A 16,970-nucleotide genomic window follows, 5' to 3' on the forward strand; every position below is an offset into this window, starting at 1 on the left:
CTAATAGAAAGTTTTCAAAGAAAAGAAAAACTGAATGTAATTTTTGCTAAATCATAAATCGACTTACACAATCACAATACAAAAACATGTTGACTATATCTTACTAATATCATAAATGCGAATGTCTGGATGGATGGATGTTTGTTAGAAGATATCTCTAGAACGGCTGGATAGATCTCGCTAAAATTTGGCATAGATGTAGAACATAGCCTGGAAGAACACATAGGCTACTAATTTTGTTTTAATACGGCGCGGGAGGCGTTACGGGCGACAGCTAGTAAAAAAATAACTGAGGATTTTATTATAACCTTTTAAATTTTTACTAACAAAAGATTAAACTTAAATAAAATAATTATTCAAAGTAAAAAAAAGAAGTCATTTCCATATTATGTATTACCATAGCGTGTTCATATTCCATATACGTGAAAATAAAACTCAGTATAATAAAAAAAAAACTTCAAATAGCTTCGTTTTCTACGAAAACATTAACGTGAGCTATTTTGAATGTCGTGACTCAGCTCCATTAGGCGTTTCCGTTATTTCTCCCCTTTTCACCCCTAACGCTAAGCTAACCCCTAACCCCCTGACATTTAGGGTGGCTGCCACGCCTCGTAGTGTATTTTGGATCGCATTGCATAAGTTAGTCATAAAACCTACTAGCTGTTACAACAAAAAAAAACAAAATTAGTAGCCTATGTGTTCTTTTAGACTATGTTCTATGTCTGCCAAATAACATCGAGGTCCATTCAGTCATTCTGGAGATACCTTCAAACATTCATCCTTCCATCCATTTAAACATTGGCATTTATAATATTATATTATATGATCTAATTTGAATTTCTTCTTAGATATGTGCAACATCACGATGTTTTCCTTCACCGTAAGAACGTCGGGTAAATGTACATACGTAAATCGGAAATCGAAAAACACATTGGTACATGGCGGGATTCGAACCCAGGACCTGCAGAATGCAAGTCAAGTGCTTGATTTATGAGCTACCGACGCTCTCATACGTTATTAAATGGATCTTTATTTCTATAAAGCGAAGCTTACAAAACAACTCGATCTAATTTCTTTGAAGTATCGTTCTCGGCCACTTTACTATGTCTGGCAGGATATCGCTACATAGGTAGTGGTTACAATGTAGGTAGTCGGTGTTACGGACTTCACGCAACGCCTACAGCCTGATTGCTGACTGCACGGTAGCATTAGTGATGTACCTATGCGAATATCGATAGTTATAATTGCTTTATTACTGTCGATATTTTAATTTGCAGTTTTAATACTATTATTAAAATTACCACATAAAAAAATTATCACCTAAATAAAGCTTGTTTTTAACAAAGTAGTTTTAATAAAATAACGAATGAAAGTTAAATGCGAATGTTTAGATGGATGGATGTTTGTTTGAAGGTATCTCCAGAACGGATCTTGATGAAATTTGTCATATAGAACAACTGGAAGAACACATAGGCTAGTAATTATGTTTATATTAACACCGCACGGATGGAGTCGCGGGCGATAGCTAGTTTTTATTCGCCGAATCATTTGATGGATAAAATATCGATAATATATACTAAATCCTTACACAAGTAGTAGTGTTACAAACAAATTATCAGTAGCCCTTAGCCGGTGCGTAGCGTAATGACAGGAGCCGTGCCGCCGCCCGGTGCCTGCTGCCCGCCGCGGGCACGCAAGGACGAACGGAATTACTTCGGACACACGGCCACTCAGAATGGCGAAGATATAATAGTACAGATTAAATAAATATTGTAGGTAAGATAATTTCGTAAAATTTTCTAAATGGAAGAGATGGTATAAGAAAGCCAACCCTATCACCGTGTTGGATAGGAGTCAGGTAGAGATAGAGAGATACGTAAGATTTTCAAATTCCGTGAAAACCTTGATGAATATTAAACGAGAATTATTAAATATAACTGTCGCCCGCGACTCTCCACGCGGAATTAATAAATGTGTAGCCTATATATTCTTCCAGGCTATGTTCCATATATGTGCCAAATTTCAGTGAGAATCATGTAGCCGTTTTGTGTACACCTTGTAACAAACATGCGTTATTACGATGACCATTATTCTGTACTTGTAAATATACGTCATTCTTTAAAATCAATGAAAAATGGCAACCGAAATTAAAGTAAGAATTGAACTGCGTCTAATTTAGTAATACCTTTAATAAAATACGTCATAACTGAACGACATTTTACCAGACAGTGTGTATTCACAAGGTTTGCAAAAATATACAAAGGATGTAAACAAAAGTAATATTAGCTTTCAATCATCAAGAGCTCAACCGGTTCATTTAATTTGCGTCTAAATAAAACATAACATCTGTTGCAATTTTGCAAAATCTTTATAGTTTTTAAGTCGGATTGTAATAACATATTTTATATGAAAATGACTTACTAGTGTAGTTAATCATTTTCATGTAAATCTAAATTTATATCTATACATAAATAAAATTGGAGTGTCTGTTTGTAATATTGAAATAATCGTTTTTTACTACATGTATATGAATATATACGGTTGGTAACCAAAGTACCATTTTTTTACAATTTTTGTCTGTCTGTTTGTTTGTTCCGGCTAATCTCTGAAATGGCTGGACCGATTTTGACGGAACTTTTATTGGCAGGTAGTTGATGTAATAAGGAGTAACTTAGGCTACATTTATTTTAGAAAAATCCTTTTTTTTGAATAAAAAAGTTATTTTGCAATGTTCAAGTACTGTCCAGTATCGAGCGAAACTCAAAGACAATACTGTCTTCACGCAGACAAAGTCGCGGGCATAGTTAGTATGAAATAACAATAAAAATAAGTACATTATATTTTCCCATTTCATTATTTTAAAACATCATATGATACTCTTTGCTCTACCTACAATATTTAATGGTATTGCCAGTTAGATATAATATTTGTCTAACTTTGTTTAATTCGCCCACGTCTAAGGAAAGGTGAGTCTATTCCCACGCCTTCCAGTGTTGCCACACCCATTTAATATCGAAATCTCCTGATGACGTTTTCTTATGTTCACTGAAGATTAACTCTATATTACTGAAGCTTTAATCTGCCTGGGGATATAATCTGAATTAGATCATGTAACGGCCGAACTCAGTAATCGATCTTAAATCTTCTTTGCTTTTAATCCAATTGTTTAAAATTGCTCCGATCTAAGAATGCCAATAGAGATTAAAAACCTTTATTAATTGGTATCTTGTCTAATTGATTAATAAAATTAAAGCGTCAATAGCCTAAAGATAAGGTATACATTTATAAGTAAATAAAAAATCGAAAATAGATACGTTGAAAATCACCATCTTCGTCGTAGGGTTGGTACAACAGTTTTTGTCGTCCAAATAAAATCTCTAGCTCTATAATTCTAGACAGATTTTTCAATTTCAATCCAGTCTTAAAACAGATTTAAAACACATGATTTGTTGTTCACAAAATCTGCTAATATTTTAATTTATAAAAATGAAAAAAAAAATAATTAAGAAAATCTGTGGATATATAATAAGCAAAAAAAAATTAATACGATGCAAATCAATAGTTTTCGTCGTCCAAATACATTTGTACCTGGTTATCTCTATAATTCTAGACAGATTTTTCAATTTTAATTCAGTCTTAGATTGATGACTACACATGATTTGTTGTTAGCGATTATATAAAATTGGAGCGCCTTCAGCCACTTCTGAGAACGGAGTTTGATATCACTAAATTATATATTTACAAGGCACGGGCCACACTAGCACCGTTTACCCGATTCTTGGAAAACAAGGCAATTTTAAAACCGACAGAATTAGACACTTAATATAGCGACTAAACTTAATCACTAGCTTAGTAAATGAAGTATTCTTAAACAATAATGATTTAATTTTAAAAAATCTATGAAAACATTTTGTAAGTTTTTGACAATTGACTCACGTTTAAATTTAATTTTTTTTTTAATATTTACTTCAGAATAATACTTAAATTGCCTTCAAGTGTAATAATATGATTCTAGTATATTATTTTTTGATGATTTCATGTCGCAAAATATATATGTTATATTATTAAAATTAAAAAAAACATTAAGCTCTTTATCGCTTCTCAAGTTGACATAACAGTTGCCGGTCTGGTACTAACAAGGCACGTTGAATAAAAACTACTGGATGCGATTACAGAAAAGGTACTTTTAAACACATTGTTTCGAAACTGAGCACATTGTTAATAGTGGAAGTTTGAGTATTATAAAAATACATTTCAAATATTATTGATCTATAAAATCTTACTAAATTTAAATGTTTGGATGGATGGATAGATGGATATTTAATTGAAAGTATCCCCGGAACAGCTCAACGTATAAAATTTTACACAGATGTAGAACATAGTCTGGAAGAACACATAGGCGACTTATTACGTTTTATTTAATTTCGCGCGAATGGAGTTGCGAGCGACAGCTAGTATTTTAAATATATCATCACTATTTTTTTTAATTAAACATTCGTAAAAGCTCGTAATATTTAGGAATTTCAAGAAGGGTTTTTTTTAAACATGACATATCTAGCTAATCTTACTTTGTGTGTACCATAGATAAGCAACAACCTGGAGCATTGTCTACAAGATTGACTCCCATCAGTCACTTGACGACAACAAAAACTTGTTAAACAGAAGGGTTAATGACATCAACTTTTTTGACGATAACTGATACAATTCTTGTTCGTGTTGTTTCCTTAAAGTGCGTGGGATTAAACTGTGGTTTTTATATTAGTACTTAGAGTCTTCTGTCAGCGTTGTATTTAAACTAGATATTTACATATCTTGAATGACATGAAAAACAGTGTATTATGAGGTATACATCGTATTGCCTCGCTCAACTTCCTTCCATCTATTCACTCCCTTAGGTAGAGAGAATAGGCACTTACTAAGCTAGCGCGTACCATCTTTCAATCAAATCCCCACTAACACCAGGTGGGATCGTGGTCAAGCGCTAGCTTATAAAACGTAAACGTAACGTAAAAGTAAACACGTGAAAAAAAAACAAATCTTACTAATACTATAAATGCGAATGTTTGGATGGATGTTTGCTGGAAGATTTCTCCAGAACGGTTGAACAGATCTCGATGAAAGTAGGCATAGATATAAAATATAGTCTGGAAGAAAACATATGCTACTATTTAATTTTAGTTTTTTTTTAAATTTCGAGTGGAATCACAGACAGCTAGTCAATTGTAAATTCACCTTTAAAAATGCAAAATAACTTTTTATTCGTACATTAAGGATACAGTTTTTGAAATCTAATTCACTCCTTATCATCTATTGTCTACAATTTTTATTATAAGAGAGCGTGATTTAAACTTAACTATCAATTAAGAGTTGGGAAAAAGAGTTCCGTTAGCTTTAACAAAGTTCACATCGTCTTAATGTATCTCATTAATTATGGATTATGAGTGGGACAGATTATAGCAACAATGCAACAAGTTCAGAGATAACTGTCACTTCAAATGATATGGTACAAGATATAAGCGGTAGCGGAAAGTTCCAGGGAGGCTAGACAAAGTATATTCGCACCGATGCCATTCCATGAGGAAGTTTAAAAATGTTTAGAACTGACAATAACTTTTTATAAATCTATTGCATAGATTTATGAAATTTGATATATAATCGCTTCTGACCGAATGCATTTTGTCTAGCTCCGCAGAGTAACTAGACAAAAGAGAGAGATAACAATATGTTTTAAACGGAGTTCTTGATCTCAGAAACCCAAGATTAGTGATGAATTTTTATGTAACATACTTTTGCTTGAAAAGTTATATACATACATAAAGTTATATATAAATACATACAATATATAATAAATATTTAAAATAATTCATCCGCTTCAGCTTATGATTTATGACCCGTCTTCGGAGTGTTAACCTTTTTTTTTTAAAGACAATAGTACAGGAAGAATTAAATCGTTTACTGGTAGCTTCACAACGTGTTAGCTTCTTTCTTCCTTCTTGATTCCTTCTGTCGTGTTGTGGTTCCACATCGAGCTAAGGCATCAGGAAATTCACGGGTTTGTGATATAACTCCTGTGAATTCTCCCAGTGCCAAGACCCGACATGGATACATCTTCTCTTGCTTTAATCTTCTTTCTTCTTAAGTAACTAGTCGTTATCTTCTTAAGTTCAACCATATAATAGTTCTGTATTACGTATCCTTTTTACAATTTTCCTAAATTCATCTTACTAATATTATAAATGCTAATGTCTAGATGGATGGATGTTTGAATCTACAAAACGAGTTCAAGGATCTAGATGAAATTTTACATAAAGGTAAAGTATAGTCTGAAAGAACACAAAGGCTATTTATTAAGTATTTAATTCCGAGTGCACGGAGTCGCAGGCAACAGCTATACATGAACCAAAATTTTCAACCTATTTTTAAGCAATAGTATAAACAGATGAAGGTAAAAGACATAGTTAAAGTTCATGTAGGCAAAAAACCAAAGGATATTTTTATTTCGAATTTCGTCCAATGGGTGACCACTATCATGATTGGATTTCGAAAGAAATGTGTACGATTGGATTAAATTAAAATTCGACACAATGTATACATTATGATTTCTAAATGTGCTTATCATTCGATATTAAAGTATTATTTCATAGAAGCTATTGTATACGTAAAAATATAAAACCTTGAGTCAATAATGAAACTATATTGAATTGAATATTTCCATTTGTCAAACAGTATTTACCTTTTAACAAATTGCTTTTACAATAATGAATTTCTTCCATTAGTTTGTATTAAAATCATCATCAGCTCACTAAACGTCCCCACCGAGGGGCTCGGTGCCTACCCTAAGTTAAGGGTGATTAGGCCATAGTCAACCAAGGCCAAGTGCGGGTTGGTTGACTTCACACATATCTTTGAATTACTTCTCAGATATGTACAGGTTGCATCACGATGTTTTCCTTCACCGTAAGAACATCGAATAAATGTACATATGTAAATCGGAAATCGAAAAACATATTGGTACATGGCGGGATTCGGACCCAGGACCTGCAGATTGCAAGTCAAGTGCTGAGCCACCGACGCTCCCATGTATTATATTGTAAGAAAGAAAATTATTAATTGTCCTTTATTATACATTTAGTGGTAGATCTACGGTGGGGAGGGGTTGATCAATACTTACTAAATTAGATTAAAATTAAGAAGTATAGAGCTATAATATATCGAAGCAACAATAGCTTAATGGTTAAGGGTGGGGTGTAGACGAGAGTTCGAATCGCGCAATTCGACTATTACCGCACACCATATCTAGCACAAACATAGAGCTTAATTGGAATGGTACAAAAAATATTAGTAAATTAAAAAATCTACTAACTTTTTAATAAAAATAAAATTAAAAAAATTCTAAGAAAGTAAGTCGTCAGCAAATTAAGTTGATTTGAAAGTGTTAAACTATCGATTTCATTTAAATTTTCTTAAGAATTACGAATATCTTTATCAAAACTAACAAGTTTTATGGAATTGAAAACACTTAAGTTTATTAGCTAGTATAGTATCTGTTAAAACCTATAGATTCAAATTAAAACAGTTGTTTAATTAATGAATTTATACATCGAGTATATGAAAGTCGTGTAATGTTTGTAGCCGGTTGCCATGGCGACAAATACCGTTAAACACCAACACAATGCAAGTCCAAATTACTGCCACGTATTTAAGTGAAATTTTCGACGTACCAAAACTGTTATGACTTTAACATGTTATTTTTAGCCGTTCGATTAAACATTTTGGGTATAAATTAATTGGTAAAAGGAAAATATTTCTGTGATTCCACTCCGTCGATTAAAGGTAGGCATGCATATGCAATTGCGTATGTCTATAGGCAACGGTCACTTTGCTATATCAGCGATTTCATGTGGCCACTCAGTCGTTTGCCATCTTGCCTCTGAAGGTGAAATAAGTCATCATGAAAAATCCATAAATCACTTTGGAAAAAAGCTTTATGTTAAAGCTTGGATTGCGTGTTACAAATCACGTATAATCTACAAGGGAGGTTTTACTACCCCCAGAAGGGTGTGACGATCAAACTAGGCCACCCCAACGAACGGCCTTTTTACCCTTTCCTGTCTAATGACGTTAAATCAGGACAGGCTGTTTATCTAAGAATGATTTGGTAAGGGTGTTAAGATTAACACTCGTACATTTAGGTTGTTATTATGACGTAATAAAACTTATGTTTTTTTTACACTTCGATAAGTTCCAAATGCGGAAATATATTAGTGGAATGACTTAATAAATTGTGTTCCTCTGTAAATGATAAGGCACGATTGATTTTAATAATAACTTACTACATACGTTGTATGTATTTCTTACAAGAGACTAAGAGGAATGAAAACATGTTTTTATACTGTGGAAACACACAGTTATATGTTAAGAAAACTTAGCAAATGTACAGTTTAAAGGTTTTTAAAGCTGTAGTAGTTCTTTGGCCCCGTCAGTTCTGTTTGCCTATTGAAATTTACTAAGCGTGGTGCAAATTACGTTCACGAAGTATAAAAAGGAACCCAAAAAATTGTTCCGCATTTTATATTGCACATTTTAATTCCGTATTTTATTAACAAATATATAATTTATATTTGTGTAAAAATAATTGAACACATTTTGTAATCGTTTTTTCGCGGTAAAGTAATTTACACTCAGAGTGTGGTAAGCATCATCAGCTCACTATACGTCCCCACCGAGGGGCTCGGAGCCTACCCTAAGTTAAGGGTGATTAGGCCATAGTCAACCACGCTGGCCAAGTGCGGGGTTCTTCTTAGATATGTGCAGGTTGCATCACGATGTTTTCCTTCATCGTAAGAACGTCGGATAGTACATATGTAAATCGGAAATCGAAAAACACATTGATATATGGCGGGATTCGAACCCAGGACCTGCAGATTGCAAGTCAAGTGCTTGAACCCTGCCACCGTCGCTTCTGAGTGTACCTCCGCCAGAATGTAATAATACAAAAAAAATATTGTAATTATATTAAGAAAAATATCAATAATCTTTGACGCTTCACTTACAAGATAAAAATAAAAAAAACAATAAAATCAGTATTCAAAATCCTATATTTAAAAATTTTTGTGACACATTAATATGAATTTATCATCTAATGAGAAATAATTTAAAAGGCAACATAAAAAGTTTTAAATATAATTTATTGCTAATAATTTTTATTCTTGGATAACAAATGCCTTTAAAACAAATAAACATCGAGAAATAAAAGCTTTACGTCAATAAAATGCAACGCTTCGAAATCGATTTTTAATCCTTTTTGACCCTGTTTAACATTAATTTATTGCACACAAAAATGGCGGGAATTAATAATTGAGGATCGTGTCAGGGTTGCCAATAATAAAATAAGAGTTATGTGAAGTATTTTTAATCTGTTCGGGTAAAGTTTATTCTTAAGTCAATAATTTAATTCCAAATGTTGTAGGTTAACTACAGAAATGAATGCCATTCATGTATACCGTAAGAGTTGTAAAATAATTTAAATAATGAGCTAAGTTTAATTTACTATTAAAAAAAATTGTCAGCATCAATTATTTTTAAAACTTAAACCATAAAGAAACTATTAGCAAAGTTTCCACGTCGCGTTTGTCTGTTTAGCCGCGATAAACTTAAAAACCACTACGTCAAAATAGAAAAGATTTCCTTTGAATTAAAAAATATAATAGATTTAAATAAAAAAACCCAATAAAGTACTTCTCTTTTGTTTTTTTAGCGTTGATTTGGTGTGTATTTACTTTAGTTTATATCAAACTACGCGTTAAAAAACATAATAAGTAGCCTATTTTTTTTTCTAGTCTATGTTCTATATGTATGCCAAATTTCATCGAGATCCGTTCAGCCGTTGTGGAGATACATTCAAACAAACATCCATCCATCTAAACATTCGCATTTATAATATTAGAAATATAAATTGTATAATTTTGTTACCATTATAAATTTGTGTTACACTGCCAAGCATCAGTCGCACCTGCGTAGAATATTTATGGAGCCAATTATTACGAATAAGAGAACGAAACTCAAGGCGACGCGCCGTGATTTGACAGATCAATATATTAAAAGTTATCTGTATGTCCGAAATAAGTGTGAACGTGAATTAAATCTTTGTATTTAAAGATATTGTTTGTTTTGATATGCCTTAATCTATTTGGATTTAATAAAACTTTAAACTTAAAAAGGTTATAACAATCAAAGGGAAAGCTGATAAACGCGGGAATTTTTTAGGATTTTTTTTTAAATTCTGGGTCGAAGTCAACAACTACTGTAAGCCGACTATATTTGAAATAAGTCTTACTAAATTTATTATCATATCTGTACTTATCCCGCTCTGTGTGGGGTGAGCGCACCAGTTTTCGTCCTCCAGACCGATCTATTTCAGTCGTCAAAAAAATAAGTATACTGACTAACTTTCTAGTTATTAACAAGCTACGGTTTATATTATTGTACATTTATAGCTTAATATTGTTACGTATTTGAGCAATGTTTTGTTTACATTTATTCAAATCAACTGTCACTGAGATAAAGTTTATGACCATTGTGATGGACATTTATCTTACATGTATAAATATAAATTCATGTTCAAGTAATTTTGACAAAGACACTATTTATAAGACAGTTTAAATGGGCAAAAGTAAGTTCACACTGACACAATATACAATACGTTTATCTAAGAATAAAGTTAGATCAAGAAATGTTCTTTCATTTATCCTTTTTTTTTCTCTTTCTTTTTTTTAAGGGACTTTTGTTCTTTTGAACATATCAGTCCCATAATCAACACACATAATCTATCAACTTAGGAGCTAATTACAAGACTACAGTAAACTGTACAAGCAAGCGATATAAAATTAAAAGAAAGCAATGATAATAACAATAATAAGAAATAACAAACAAAAATATTTTCACTTAATTAATATCTATAAAGCCTTTATACATATATCATATTTCGGACGTCGTCTGCTAAATCCGACAATTTTCATTTATCCTAAAATGCTAGACCAAGAATCTATGATTCTTTCGCTTGAAGCAATGTTTATGGGTAGTGGTTACTAATATCATGTGACTCACTTGCTCATTATATTTTAATTTTGTTTTATATATCATAAGGTGGCAAACGAGCGAGCGTCCACCTGAAATCGCTGAAATAGCGAAGTGACCGTTGCCCATAGACATATGCAATTGCATATGCGTTGCCTACCTTTAATCGACGGAGGATGCACAGAAAGAAAATATTTTCCCTTCCCATGCATCCTGTCATCAGGAAAGTCCACTTCTCAAAGAGTGGGAAGGGAAAGAGGACTAAATTAGGCCTCCGGGACGCACACTCATCAGACTGTACGCGGAATTGCTTCCACTTGACGCCTGTGTTCACCGGGCGAGTCGGGCCAATTCGTGCGATGATGTTAAAGCGGGCTCTACCACTGTTGCTGTTAAATGTCGAATGTGAAGCGAAGACAGCTAACCATAAAAATCTGCCAGAAATTAATCTTTGCATTAACCTATTACAACCTTTTTGCAAAAAAAATGTATTCCCTAGATGATAAGAATGTCTTTTGTTTACTTATTAAATGGATAAAAGATTTGTCAATTTTATTGTCAGCATATTGACATTAAGACTGAATAAGTAAGAAATTAATGCATTTTCAACGCAATCGCAGTTGACATGCATTGGAGCACATAAATAAATCACGCACTAATCAGTAAGCGAAATAGCGGATAGTCGACTACCTTATAAGTACTATTTAATACTAAAATTTAAGTTAAGAAAATACTCTAGTATTGAATGTGGATGGCTACAAAGGTAGGGGAAGACCAAAAAAAGTATGGAATGACTGTGTGAAAGGGGATATGCGTAAGAAGGGGGTAGACTCTGATATGACGGCTGATAGAGATGTATGGAGGAGTAGTACATACTGTGCCGACCCTCGATAGGGATAAGGGCAGGTTGATGATGATGATTTTGTAACTTTCAACTGAATACATCTATAGTTGTTATTTAATTTGATGCAATACTTTTAGTTTAAAATTCGCGGTGAATTTCCAAATGATAAACTATAAAACTTCCTTCAAACAAAATTAATGTGAACCTTGGCACTAACTCTATGTATAGCATGTCCCAAATTCTTGGCAATTTAACTTTGACGCAATATTTCTTGTGAACGGACACACGAACGAATCAGTTAACATTTTGCCTTATATAGTTTGATTTAGCTACATATATTAACAGTCAGTTTCCAGGTCAGAAAAACTAGTAAAAGAAAATTACAATTTATTTCATCATGTTTACTTCAAATATACAGTCTTACTTTGATAACCGAGAAACTCGGGTTATGGATATACTATAATCGAGAAAGATATCTCAGCCCCTTAGACTCTCGCTTCCTCAGGGTCAACTCTATATAAACCTTTGGTTAACAATCTAGTTGGAAATCTTACAGATTTTCAACTAATTATGTTTTAGCAGTATAATATGTTTTGTCCGGCTTATATGAATCCATTCCAGTGTGGTTTTTTTCCAATAATAATTTAGTTATGAAATCGATCGCTTGACTGGAAAAGTTATACCGGGCGTTATATATATTTATCTTTATATCAAACTAGCTGTTGCCCGTCAACTCCGTCTGCGTTGTATTAAAACAAGCATCCATCCATCTATACATAGTGGTGAATTCATGAAGCGTGATGATTAAGAAACGAGTGACGACTTTAATAATGTATTTGGAAGACGAAAAATTGTTGTTTTTACCACATTAAGTATTAACAATGCAGGAAGACGATAAATACGGTAACATTAAAGATATTGTTGACTAACTTTCTGGTTCTTATCAAGTGAAGGGTATGCAAGCGACATACAGGCTCCATTTTAACCGTACGACCAGTTTTTGTCGATCCTACCTCAATGGCGAACTTGTTATTTAGGACCTGACCATCGACAACTTAAAAATTATGTTTAATGTATTTAATTAACTTGTCAATCACAAATAAATTTGTTGTTATTTGAAATGATATTTTATTTTAGTATCAAACAGACCTTAACTAGGTTGATTACCTTAACGTTTGTGTATTTTGTTATGAGTAATAAATATTAGCGATATAAAGATTATAATATGTAAAAATGTCTGTGCATATTATAACTTACCTCAAAACTCTACTGTCGAATCATTTCAACATTTTTGATGGCTCTACGAAGAGTTATCTGTGAACAAATTGAAAAAAAAAAACATTAGAAAGAAACGTAACAGAAAAGTAAAATAACTACATCTCATATTAAAAAACAAAAATTAATTTAAATTTAATCATAAAAATCAAATTAAATTAAAAAAAAATTAAGACATCAACTCGTCTAAAGCCATTACAAAATTCTGCCAAAGTTTCGTTTTAGAATTGCGTAGCTTTTTTGCATAGATTTAATATCGCTAAAATAAATCTCTAAAACTAAAGGTACACGTCCATTGACTCCGGACGCACCGCACGCACGGATTATACGAATGTGCTTTGTCTTGACGCGGGCGGATGTACGCAGCGCTATATCAAAGCAAACTAAAATCCGTTGCGTGCCATGCTGTGCGTACGACTAATGAACGCGTACCTTTAAACTACATAACATACGCTTTATTTTAACAAGTATGTACTATAAGATTATTTCTATGTCGTTAAGTTGTAATAACACATAATAAACCAGATATTTTATGCAATGAATTAATATTTATGCAATTTCTTGTTTATTTAGTATAACATTTAATGTACCATATTAAATGCTGTTATTTAATACGTTAACTGTCGTTCCGTATAATATTTAAATTTGTGTACATCTTTAATATGTTATAAGCAGTTTTAATAACTTTAATAATATGACACTATATGTGTATTTTGTTTCTCTTTCTTAAGCTTTTATTTATTTAAAAAAATTAGCTATCCGTCCACGCTGTAATAAAAAAATCTAGTGTTATTATAGCTTATGTCACCCGGGGATAGTGTAGCTTCCCAACAGTAAAAGAATTTTTCTAATCGGTTTAGTAGTTTCGGAGTCTATTCAATGCAATCAAACATACAAAAAAACTTTCCTATTGATAATATTAGTATAGAAAGCAAGCTGCCAATCCTCACATCGTATTAATTTAAATCTTACTAATATTATAAATGCGAATGTTTAGATGGATGGATGGATGTCTGTTTGAAGGTATCCCCAGAACGGTTTCTCGATGAAATTTGGCATACGTATAGAAAACTGTCCACTGGATGCGGGCGGCACAGGACCGGGCATTGTGGCAATCGATGGGGCAGGTCTACGTCCAGCAGTGGACAAGTTTAGGCTGATGACGATGATGATGATAGAACATAGTCTGGAAGAATACTTAGACTACTCATTAAGTTTTTTTTTAATTCCGCGCGATCGGAGTCGCGGGCGTCAGCTAGTTTTAATATAACCTATGTCACCCAGGGATAATGTAACATACTAAAGGCAAAAGAATTTTTAAAATCGGTCAAATAGTTTTCGAGTTCATACGATACAAACTCTTGAGATAATTATTTTGTTACTTTACAACATAAGATAGTACAGAATTTATTACTTGCATTAATTAACTATTCAATATACAGGGTGTTAATATTTGTACAACAAAACAGTAGTAATTGACAACTTAAATTAATACAATTCAAAGTGACATTTCAATCGGCGGCCATTTTGAATCGGTGTGAAATCTATTCAGAGATAACGAGTGTAGACGGGAAGTGTTGCCCGTTTTAGACCCCATTTCCACTATGAGATAAACTGCTTAAATTCCAATGAGCAATGTGCCGCATCCACTGGAGTTGATAACTAATTGTCTAAGTAGCAGTCGCGCGGTTACTCGCTTAGTGGAAAAAGATTTTTAATCGTTGTCGTAACTTAACGATTAATTAAACTACGGTTAAATAATTTAGTTCTTCTGACGTGGGAATAATTGGATAACGCCGTGAACCAGTTGTCAGGTGAACGGATACGTAAAACGTCTCGTGACAATATTTATCTTGTGAAATATATAAACTTGAAAATGTTAACTTTTTGTGAATAAAATTTTACTGCCTTTTATGTGGAAATAAAGCTTATAAGAGCTCCAATGTGTAAATGTTTTTTACACATGTAAACTTTAAATAATTATTAAATCTTCACTCTATTTATATATCTAAGCGTCAATAGCCTAATGGTTAAGGGTACGGATCCCCGATCACGAGGTCGGGGCTTCGAATCCCGCCATTCGACTATTGTCGTAAACCATATCCTAGCACAAGCGTACAGCTTAGTTGGAATGATAAAAGAAATATTAGTAAATCTACAAAAAAATCTGCTAATATTTTTACAAAAATAATTACATAATTTTGTAAAAAAAAAGTAGAGTACCTTATTCATTCGCAAATTGTAAATAAATTCGATGTTTTCGATACAAATTAAGTAAAGTAAAAAATCTGTCATTTTGTTTAAGAGTTGTTTTCGTTTATAATAAACATTAAATTGTTTGCATTAAAGATGTCTGAATAACTATTAATTTTATATGTCGTAAGAGTATAAGAACGTTATTCCTATCTCTCTTTTTTTCGAAGAGAAAGAAAGGGATGGCAATATTGTAATGCAGTTGTTGCGACAATGGAGACGTTAACAATAAACAGTGACAAAATATACAAGAATAATCCCCAAAGAAATATATAAATAAAAGAATGAGGGACCCATACTTGAATAAAATGGAGCAAAACTCAATCGAATGAACTGGTTCGTTCGCATCTTTGACTATAGAGAAAGGGACACGGCAAAGAGTCTCCGCACTGGTCGTTTCATCATACTAATACTAAAAAAATGCTGTCAGTTTTCGTAGCGCTGGTGTAAAGATCACATGAGCATGTTGACAAAGATGACACACTTTTCTAAATTAAAAAAAAATTACACATACAAAACGAGCAGCAAATAAATTTAGAATTTATTCTTTCTTTTTATTTGACAGAGGGTCGTACGCTTGACAGGTCCTGTCTCTTAAAAGTCAAATATTCACGTAAGCATGGGCAGTAAAATTTAATGGAAAGTCATAAATTTGAATCCGTAAAACGACATCCGTTATGGTATAGTCAAGCCTCCAGCGATACCAAGTTAGGGTATAACCTAAATACTGGATCTGTTGTACGGACAGCAAATAAATATACCCAATCGTTGAAAACAGAATTAATTAATTTTCGACTAAAGATAACTTTAATGTACCGAAAATTGATTTTACAACAAAACAAACACTTATTTATCTATATGATAAATTGGTTCGGATGTTTTGATTAAGACCGGCGTCAAGTCATAGAAACGCTTGTACAGTGTGCAAAAAAAGTACATCATAAAATATTTTAATGAAATATAATTATGGTATAACTTTATCGCTCATTGTAAAGAGCTCGCATAATATATGTATATAAATAAAAGACAAACCACCGAAAGCTAAATAATTTTCTTCGGTATTTAAAACCTTTTGTAACATTACTTACTACTAAAATATTATAAACGACAGTTACAACCAGATTTGAATTTACATTAATCGACAAAGAAAAAGTATATTTCCCTTCCTATGCATCCTCTCCTCCGTCCAATTGACATCTCTTTCTCATTCTTATAAGAAAGGAGCGGGATGGGAAGCCACCGTCAGTCAGACGAAACGCACAATTATATCGACTTCACGCCTATCTTCTGTCTTGTCCTATCCAGTTAATACACTATCAATTTGCTTTGTAATTGAAAACGAATGAATAACGGATTAAAAACTATAATAAAAAACAGCGTATACAATTAACAAAATAATATTTTAAATTACGAGAGTAAAAACCAAGCAGATATAATGCAACCGAGAAATACCACAAATCGATTTTTCCCCGTCGAATTTAAACTAGTTAATTGATAGAGATTATGAAACATCGATTCTATC

General features: G+C 32.6%; 1 protein-coding gene across 1 annotated transcript in view; it reads right to left on the reverse strand.

Annotated features, from left to right (window-relative positions):
* Positions 1 to 16,970, reverse strand: part of LOC106120645 (ras association domain-containing protein 10) — an 80,331-nt gene that overhangs the window by 2,445 nt on the left and 60,916 nt on the right. Inside the window, exon 2 of the mRNA XM_013316010.1 lies at positions 13,178 to 13,234. The gene's annotated coding sequence lies outside the window, so the exon portion shown is untranslated. The remainder of the gene's footprint in view (positions 1 to 13,177; positions 13,235 to 16,970) is intronic.

Source organism: Papilio xuthus, unplaced genomic scaffold (assembly GCF_000836235.2).
Source record: "Papilio xuthus unplaced genomic scaffold, Pxut_1.1 DF826949.1, whole genome shotgun sequence".
Lineage (NCBI taxonomy): Eukaryota > Metazoa > Arthropoda > Insecta > Lepidoptera > Papilionidae > Papilio > Papilio xuthus.